Here is a 10,933-nt window from a genome sequence, read left to right as displayed (position 1 = left end):
CTCCCCACTGAGCAGGGAGCCTGATGCGGGACTTGATCCCAGTGTCCTGGGATCAGGACCTGAGATGAAGGAAGATGCTTAACTGACTGAACCACCCAGATGTCCCTTGTCAGAACAATTAAGAGGTCTGAAAATTGACCAAAATCTTTCAGCAATCTGGAGAGTATTTATTCAAGAAAAATGGCTGAATCTCAGGAATAACAGTGAGCTGTATGGAATTTTAACTTGTGGTATTTCTAGCCCTCATCTCCTGTCCCACAGTAATCTTAAAAGCTAGCAGCCAACAATCATGGCAAAACCAGCAGAAGGGCAGCCACTGAAAGGGGCAGAATGAAACTGGTGCTCCTTTAATGTCCCATCTCCAAGAATTGTCATTATTGCCCTATCTGGCAGTCCTGTGAAAAACCTCATTTTCGAGGCTATTTTCATTTGTCCTAACTTGGAGCTCCCCCAGTGTGAACAGCCTTTTTCCTAGGGAATTTGTTTAAAAAAATAAGTGGCAATTGTTCAACATTATAGCCGCCTTAGGCAGTGGATGACAGTTTGAACAAAAAATAGCTACCCAAAAAGCTTAAAAAGAAAAGTTGTGGAATGAGATATTCATAGAAAGCTTTGAAAATGTTTGACACGTTCCTCAGAGTATATAAGGACCAGTGTATGTGTAGGACTATACATCTGCTCAGGGCTTTGAACATGATCAGAAGACACCTGATGATGCTCTAAGCTCCCACTTTTGCTAAACTTGAAGCTCTGTACAAATAAGAAATAAAGGGGAAGGCAGAATTGTCAATGCCTAGCTTATTGTTTAAGGGGTACCCCAACCCACACACATACAGCCTATGGACAAAGACTGGGAGATTTGTTAGCCCAGGCATTTAAGGAAATTTTTGTCTAATCATTAGCTAACACTGAGATAACCAGGCAGAGACTTCATTATCCATACATGACAAAAAATACAGACTTCACAGAATTAGTTCAGAAAAGCCACTAAACAAGGGATGCATGTGTGGCTGAATCAGTTAAGTACCTGGCTCTTGATTTCAGCTCATGTCATGATCTCAGAGTTGTGAGATTGAGCCCTGCTCAAACCTGGGCATGGAACCTGCTTAGGATTCTGTCTTTCCCTTTCCTTCTGCCCCTCCCCAAGTTCACGCTCTCTTCCTCTCTATTTCGCTCTAAAACAAATAAATAAATAAAATCTTTAAAAAGGAAAAAAAAAAGAAAAGCTACTAAACAAACAATAACACCACTAGCAACAACAACAAAACCTGAGTGGGAAAGAGAATTTGATTTCCAAAGTTGCCACAATATATTATTTGAAATGTCTTGTATTCAACAAAAGAAATAAAGAAAAATGTATGTCTCATACTAAAAAAAAAGAGAGAGAGAGAGAGAGAAAGAAAGAAACTTTTGCATTGTACATTTTTAAATTGGTGACTTATATGGCCCATGTACAGGGAAAAAAAAAGTTATCAATTAAGACTATTCCTTAGGAAGTCCAGACATTGGAATTATAAGACAAAGATTTAAAGTTATCATTTTAAATATATGCAAATAAATAAAAGGATCTATGTAAAACTAATCATATATATGATATATGAATATATGGATACATATGATCAATCACATGAATTATAATCTTAAATCCTACAAATAACACATCTTGGCAGATTCCATTTTCCTCATTTTACTAAAGAGAAAATGTTAAGTGACATGACTTAGTCTCTCCCCACAGGTGCCAGAGTAAGGATTCAAACCCTGTTCAACTGGCCCTATAGGCAGATCTTTTTGCAGTGTATTGCACTGCTCTGTGCTACCTCCATCCTTTTGTCATCTCTTTATGAGAGTTGAAACAAGAAGGCAGAGCATTGCTTTGTTTGACCTCATCAGGGAACATACAGATTGGGTGACTAAAATTTTTTGCCATTATGTGCATGAACTCAAATGACCACAAAAGTGCCACTAATATTAATTTTGGCATTAAAAATATTTTTGCAAGTAGAGAAATTTAAAAATATGAAATCAATGAATAATGAAGATTGATTGTAATTTGTGTGATAATAGTACAAAAAAGCTGGAAGAAATATAGCTATACAGGAGCAAAACATTTACATACTATTGAAATTATGTTTGTATTCACTCAAACCAGATTATTATAAATTAAGATGTTAATTGTAACCCTCAGGGCAACCACTAAGAAAATAATTAAACAACAATATCAAATTAAAGAATGACAGGGTGATTAAAATAACGCAATAGGTACTGTTATTTAACATGAGAAAAGACAGAAATACAAGAGAAATAGCAGCAGATAAGACATCAACAGACAGAAAACAAATAGCTAGGCAAGTGGCAGATGTAAATCTTACCTAGTCAGTAATTACATTAAATGCAAATACATTAATCATCCCAAGAATAGATTAAAAAGAAAGTAAAACTTGATCTAAACTATATGCTGTCTACAAATAAATGCACTGTAGATTCAAAAACAAATAGAAAGAAAGTAAAATGAGGGAAGAGAGATAATCCATGTAAACTGTAAACAAAGGAGAGTAGAATGAATATAAAAATATAAAAAAACTGGCTTCAAGATGAAACTTATTATTTAGGGACAAAGAATGATATTTATAGTGATACATCTGTCAATATTCAAGAAGATATAACAATGCAAATATATATGTACCTAAAAGAAAGTCCCCAAAAGACTTCAAACAAAACCAGACAGAATTGGAGAACTAGACAATTCAGCAGTTATAGTTGCAGACTTCAATATCCCACTTTCAGTAATGATAATGTTTTAGACAACAGAGATGAATGAGTTATAAATACTCCTTTCATCCTGTGAGCTGCTTCTCATCATCCAGGCCCTGCTACAGGCAGCTCTTGGACAAGGGTTGGCATGACTCTGGCATTAGTCTTCCCTGTGCATCGATTCAACTTTGCTCTTAACTCATAATAATTTTTGCTCTCTCATAATCAGGTTTTTTTTTTCTTTGTCTCTCAATCAAGAGGATGAACTTCACTAATAAGGAAAGGTTGTTTTTGAACATATGCTCTGGTGTAAGTGTAGGTGCTCAAAAATGTTTGAAGAATGCAATGAATATTCATTATTATGCAGTTAGCATCAAAAGGTGAGATTGGCTGAGTTACATAAAGATCAACACAAATTTGAAGGAATTATACTGCTAAAAAGTTTGAAAACAACTCAGGAAATATTCATTAACTTCCAGGGCTTTCCTGTTAATGATATGACCTTTATAAATATAACAGGCTGATTATTGAAAAGTAAACAAACTTTCTGTTTTCCAGAAATTGTTGGTATGAACTTTATTGCAACTTCCCTCATCTGAGATTGGAGTTTTGTTTTTACTGTTCCATGTGAGGTTTCAATTGCTGTGAGGTCAAGAATTAATAATTAAGGTTGTAGGGAAAAATTATTTACCCTTTTCTTCCTGGGTGAAAATTTACAAAGTTTTGTTTTCAAAAGTAACAGACTACAATGTCAGATGGATACAAGAAATGTCACAGAGAAACAAGTAGAAAGATTGATAGAAAGTTTCTGTTGTCCTCTTGATCAAACTTCCTGATGTGTGTGTGTGTGTGTGTGTGTGTGTGTGTAAAACCCAATGACAGGAACGATTTTCTATCTAGTGGGATTTAAGTAATAAAATAATAATTAAATCTACGGGTTTGAAACAGCCACAGAGATTAGAAACATTATGTTTTCTCAAGTAATAATAAAGCAGGTTGAATGCAGATGAATAAAATTTCCTTTTTTCCCCCCAAGGCTTATTTTCTCCTTTCTGTTGTTTATAAGAACTGTCATTCGTCTCCTGGACCAGTTATTCCAGACATTTTCAGTAGAATCTAGTTTGTGGACGGGAACTCAAGCACTTTCTATACAGGGAAGTTACATTGTAAATGGATGGTGAGAAGGGCAGGTGAGGTGGTGAACATTGTATTCATCTGCCAATCATATTTAATCATTGTGGGTTGGGGCAGTAATTAGAACTCTGAATTGCTGGGCGCCTGGGTGGCTCAGTTGGTTAAGCGACTGCCTTCGGCTCAGGTCATGATCCTGGAGTCCCGGGATCGAGTCCCACATCGGGCTCCCTGCTCAGCAGGAAGTCTGCTTCTCCCTCTGACCCTTTCCCCTCTCATGCTCTTTCTCTATCTCATTCTCTCTCTCAAATAAATAAATAGAATCTTTAAAAAAAAAAAAAAAAGAACTCTGAATTGCTTTTCAATGAAGACTCCTAGGACATCATCCCTATTCTTCAGAGTCAGGTTCCATTTTGGGGTGTAGGTATGGGTATGTACGTGTTTGCATGCACACACAGCACATATTCTATTCCATACCATGTTTGTTTTAGAACGTTTGGAACCATATGGGTAAGAGATATAATAGATTGAGTTTCTGAATATTTGATAATTGCATGGTTTTAATGAAAAACAGTGCAAATTTTATTCATTCATTCATTCAATGGTAATTTATTGGGCAATTGTTTTTATGGCAGGCACTCTCTTACAAGAGAAGATTTCAGTCCAAGAGCATTGTACAAAATAGTATATTCCATTTAGAAGACATTTAAAAAAATAAGTGGCCAAATGATCTATTTCTCATATAGCTGCCTTTCAGAGCTCCTAAATACTAGGGTATTTGGTGAGCTACCCGCTATTTTGGTGCTTTTTACCATATATACTAACAAGGGATATTTATAGCTCCCTTGGCAATTACAGAAAAGGATCTTTCTCATCTGCGTGCTAATACAAATCTAAAGTTAGTTTGGGCGCCTGGGTGGCTCAGATGGTTAAGTGTCTGCCTTCGGCTCAGGTCATGATCCCAGGGTCCTGGGATCGAGTCCCGCATCGGCCTCCCTGCTCCTTGGGAGCCTGCTTCTTCCTCTGCTTCTCTCTCTCTCTCTCTCTCCCTCTCTCTCTCCCTCTGTCTCTCATGAATAAATAAATAAAATCTTTAAAAAAAACAGGCCTTTAAAAACAATCTAAAGTTAGTTAAAGTTTCTGGCATTAGGACAATAGTTTATAAAATTATGAATTTTATGTTGAGCATCCAAAAGTTGAAGCAGCAGACTATAGCTAACCCCAAGATAGATAATCTCTTCATTAGATTCCCAGGAAGATAAATAAAACACTATTTAAAGCCAATTTACTCATACTAACATTGTCTTATATATTTTCTTTTCTTTTTTCTTTTTTGTATTTTCTTAATAAACAAATACTAAAAGGAATTTGGGCAACACAATTTAAATGCGAAAAAACTCCATGAATTCACATATTTGCAAAGGCTAGGGAACCAATTTTTTCCATTTATTTACTAGAGGCATAACCTACTCATGAAAAGTCCAGAGGAGGGGAATAAAATGAAAATGAAGCAGTTCTAGGGGTTGGCCACTGGATCCAGACAGGGGAAATATTTCCATCTAGTTTGGCTGTGTTTTGATGCTGAGTCCATTTTATGCAAGTAGGATGAGGGTTGCCACAAGAAACCAGCTAACGCATAAGACTATTTATTTAGGTAACCTCAAACTGAGGCAAGAACAATGAAAGCAGTGAAATGTGGTATCAGACTGTACTCTCTTATACAAAGGACTGTGCATCATAGAACACAATACCAGTATGGTTAGAAAAGGGAAATAGTTTAGAAACAATTTATGGATATTTCTTGTTTTTTAAGATTTTATTTATTAATTTTTTTAATTTTTTTTATCTATTAATTTGACACAAAGAGAGAGAGAGGCAGTGAGAGAGTGAGCAAAAGCCAGGGGAGTGGGAGAAGGAGAAGCAGGCTCCCGGCTGAACAGGGAGTCCCATGTGGGGCTCCATCCCAGGACCCTGGGATCATGACCTGAGCTGAAGGCAGATGCTTAATGACTGACCCACACAGGTGCCCCAATTTATGGATATTTCTGAATACTGTTTTGGTAATTTGGGCATGGGACTAACCCCTTGCATTACATAAAAGAAAAATACACTGTGATGCTGACATGTGGCATGGGTTGAGGCAAGTTGTCTGGCACATTCAAATACACATTCTTTATTGGGTTGAATATTAACATTTTCACTTTCATCATTAGGTACAATTAAATATCTAGTCAAGTCATCTGTACTGGGCATTATACAGAAGGACCTTAGTCCCTATTTTAGAAATACTGTTGTAAAGAAACTAGTTGACCTTTGTTAATAACTTGTCCAAATATTTTGCAATAAAGACTTCTTTCTTTAAAATATGATATGCCCTGACATCACAGAACATACCTGGAAATGATTTGATTGGAATGTACAGTCCAAGACAGGTGCCCAGTAGTACTGACTGTGGAGGCTAAGTGAAGCTGGTAGATGTGCCTTCTAAGGGGTGGGTGCTGGTGAGCAGGGTCAGATACCAGACTGAACAGGTCAGCGGCTGTACTTACCAACGTCATCCAGAAACAACAGATCCAGAATAAGGAATGAGAATCATTGTCAAGAGAAAGCCATGAAAATAATGCTGGAATATACTTAAAATAATATTTAAATTAAATCTGTGGAATAAAGGGAGCACAAAAATGAGAGTAGAAAATGCAGTATAGGTCAACACTATTGAGCAAAAGGGAAAGATGGGAACTTGATGTTTTGGGGGAATGAGGGAAAATTGGAGAATGGCTGAAAACAAAGGTGAAGAACCTTGAATAAGGCTGCCTATCTGAGTTGAGATTGGGGTTTGGCCAAGTTAGTAAAGCCAAGAAACCTGAACACAGTCTGTGTCCTCTCTATCTTTTTTGATTATATTTTCCTTCTTTCTAGACACTGGTTTCTGGATCAAGAAACCAGTGTCATTATCTACTCATCCTTTGGCATACTCCATATCCTACTCATCACCCCACTCTGCACTGAGGCATTCTGGAATGCCCCAGAGTCAGCATCTCTCCCAAGTGGAAGTTTGTTTGTTTTTAAGATTTATTTATTTATGGGACGCCTGGGTGGCTCAGTCATTAAGTGTCTGCATTCAGTTCAGGTCATGATCCTGGGGTCCTGGGATCAAGCCCCACATCAGGCTCCCTGCTCAGCAGGAAGCCTGCTTCTCCCTCTCCCACTCCCCCTGCTTTTGTTCCCTCTCTTGCTGTGTCTCTCTCTGTCAAATAAATAAATAAAATCTTTAAAAAAAAGATTTATTTATTTTAGAGAGAGAGAGAGCACAAGCAGGAGGGGCAGAGGAGGAAAGAGAGAGAATCTCAAGCAGTCTCCAGGCTGAATGTGGAACCTGATGTGGGGCTCCATCTCAAGACTTTGAGATCAGAGCCCTGAGTTCACAACCTGAGCTGAAACCAAGAGTTGGATGCTTAACCAACTCCACCACCCAGGTGACCCCTCCAAGTGGAAGTTTTAATAACTGTTACTGACAACTGTGTTAAGTAGTATTTGAGTACTTTAGGGAAGGAGAAGGAAGCAAAAACAAACCTATTTATGGAATAAAAGATAAATGGTATTATAGGATGAAAAATGACCCATGTTATCATGTGGGTATCATTTTATTCCCAAGGTAGAGAAATTAGGGATCTTTAATGCAAAAACAAAGAGAAAAGGCAGTTCTAATGAGAAATACTGATCATTCTTTTGGAGTGTCTTATGCACAGATTCTTTCCTAGGCTTCTCATATTTTCTTGTGCACTCGAATCACCTGGGCTCTGTGACAGTCCATATACATTTTTTTTAGTAGTTCTGGGATGCAGAATGTGTTTCCAGCACATTCCCAGGAGGTAGCAAAGCTGCTGATCTCCACACCACATTGAGAGTAGAGGGACTCTCAGCTAGTAACTACAGGGCAGGGACTGTTCTATTCAGTTCTGTCTCCAAGATGCTAAGCTAGTGCCTACCACCTAGTAAGTGCTCAGTAAATGTTGTCGAGTGGTGGTATTACTTAAGCTTATCTGAAAAAATGTTTTAATATACTGCAAAGATAATGGAGGATGTGAGTGCAGGGATTAAAGAAGTCAGAAAAGAAGAGAAATAAAAAGTGAAAGAAGAGATCCAGGGTAAATCTGTAAAAACATGGGCACATCATCATTTAATTTGGAAAGGGGGGATAATGTGAGGGTGAGAGGAAGAGCCAAAGGGAAGACACACACACATAGATAGATGGATAGATAGATGATAGATAGATTAGATAGATAGATAGATAGATAGATGATAGATGAAAGACAGATGGATAGATAGATAGATGATAGATAGATAGATGATAGATGATAGATAGATAGATGGATAGATAGATAGATAGATGATAGATGATAGATGGATAGATAGATAGATAGATAGATGATAGATAGATAGAAAGATAGATAGATGATAGATGATAGATAGACAGATAGATAGATGGATAGATAGATGATAGATAGATAGATGATAGATGAAAGACAGATGGATGGATAAATAGATAGATGATAGATAGATAGATAGATAGATGATAGATGATAGATGGATAGATAGATAGATAGATAGATAGATAGATAGATAGATGATAGATAGATAGATAGATAGATAGATAGATGATAGATGATAGATGGATAGATAGATAGATAGATAGATGATAGATAGATAGATAGATAGATAGATAGATAGATAGATGATAGATAGATAGATAGATAGATAGATAGATAGATGATAGATGTGTCAGAAAAGTGGGAAGAGGGACAAGAGAAGGCAGCCTATGTAGAAGCAGGAATTTTCTTGATTAGCAGAGTCTTAAACATCATTAACGAGTATAAGAAAAGTACACACAAGTGCATGTGTGCAATGGGTAAAGATTGTTTGGTTAATAGGGCATTGGTGCTGAACATTTAAACATACAATGTCACATTTAAACCATAATTGGTTCCTATCAAAACACAAGATGTTTGTGATGAAATTGTGAAATTTGGTTCAATGTCTGAAAATCAGTTGATGTAATGTATCAGTGAATAGCAAAAGTCACATGATAATCTCAAAAGATCAAAATGTTTGACAAAATCCAACACATATTCATGATAAAATACTCAACAAACTGTGAATAGAAGGGAATGTCTTCAACATGAGAAAGAGCACCAATGAACAACCCACAGCTAACATCATACAAAATGGTGAAAAACTGGATTCATTCCTCCTAAGATTATAAACAAAACAAAGATGTCTGCCTTTCTTTTTAACTGTATAATGGAGGTTCTAGTCAGGATAATCAGGCAAAACAAACAAACAAACAAACAACAATAACAACAACAAAACCAAAAGACATCCAGATTGAAAAGGAAGAAATAAAACTATCTCTATTCACAGATGAAATGATCTTGTGTGTGTGTGTGTGTGTGTGTATTTGTATATGTGTGTGTGTATCCTAAAGAACCCCCTACAAATCTATTAGAACTAATAAATGAGTTATTAGTAGAATATAGAATAGAGTAGAGAAATGAATGTATATGTTCACACAAAAACTTACAAATGGATATCTCAAATGCCCATAACTGATGGATGGATAAAACAAGATGTGGGGCATCCATCCCATGGAATATTATTCAGCCATATAAGGAATGAAGTGCTGATGCATACTACCTAGAATAACCTTGAAAATATTATACTATGTGAAAGAAGTCCATCACAAAAGGACACATATATAATATTACTCCATTTATATTAAATTTTTAAAGCAAATAAATCTACAGAGACAGGAAGCAGATTAGTGGTGCTTATGGCGGGGGGATGAGGATGGGGAAAGAAAGTGATTGCTGAAAGAAACAGGATATCTTTTGGAAATGATAAAATATTCTGAAATTGACTGTGGTGATGACAGTTGCACATATCTGTGAATAAATGATAAAAACACTGAAGCTAAGTGGATGACTTATATGGTATATGCATTATATGTCAATAAAGCCATTAAATTTTAAAGAAGCTGCTTCTGATGAAATTTTGGTTTTGTGTTTTCATTTATACATTCAAAAGATATGAAGCACCTACATATTCCATGCACTTTTCCAACACTGGAAATCAAATAGAGTGAGAGTCCTGACACAACCACGCTGTGCAGCCTGCACACATTTCTGCTTCTGCCAGTAGGGTGTGACTCAGTCATACAACAGGTGTTTGTTGAACACTAGCCACGTGCCTGGTCTTGAGATGACAGAGACCAAGGCCACGGTCATTGTCTTCAAAGCAGCTCATCTTCTAGAGGAAATGCAAAGAAATATCAAGGAGATGACACAGAGGGGGAATTTAATCCACCCAGAAAGCCTCAGGTCACAGAGGTTTCTGAAACCTTCCTGAGAGACAGCATGCCTAAGCTATCTCCGGAAGGGTGGCTAGGTGCTGGCCATTTGGATGAGGCAGCAACACTACAGGTCTGGCAGGGCGTACCCCACCTTCAAAGGAAGCTGATAGAGGGTTAGTGGGGGAGCTTCCCTTTTGCTTCTCAGTTTCATTGTCCTTCCACCCTCTTGTTGGCTAGGAACCCCAGTAGCAGAAGAGAGCCCTATTCCAGGTTCAGGGAATGGGGAGCTCCCAGGTGATAAGAGGTAAAAATAGGGATAGCCTGGGGCAGAGGAAAATCCAGAAACAGAAGAATTCCTCAATGTATCAGTAGACTATCTAGTTCTAGGAAATCCTGCAAGATTGAGGATTTAGGAGACTGAGTAGTCATCAGAAGCTTAGCCATTGGTTTAAGAATAATACCTGGGATTCATAGAGGACATTGCCTTCCAAAACACCTTCCCATCTAATTTCTGCTCTGCTCCTGGCTGTGGGCAAGGGCTATTGGGCCTGCTTAGGGGAGAATCTCAAGGGCCTCTCTGAGCTTGTGCCATGGGGGCCCCTTCCTATGGACACTTCCGTACTCTCTGCAGCCTGGAGGGCCCTCCTGTTATCCTTGAAATAGGGAAAGCCATTTTCTGAAACACTGCTGCAATCTAGACAC

Source organism: Eumetopias jubatus, unplaced genomic scaffold, assembly GCF_037043125.1.
Source record: "Eumetopias jubatus isolate StellerSeaLion01/CBP00866 unplaced genomic scaffold, mEumJub1_p1.0 scaffold_3, whole genome shotgun sequence".
NCBI classification, from domain to species: domain Eukaryota; kingdom Metazoa; phylum Chordata; class Mammalia; order Carnivora; family Otariidae; genus Eumetopias; species Eumetopias jubatus.
This window is presented reverse-complemented; position numbering follows the sequence as displayed.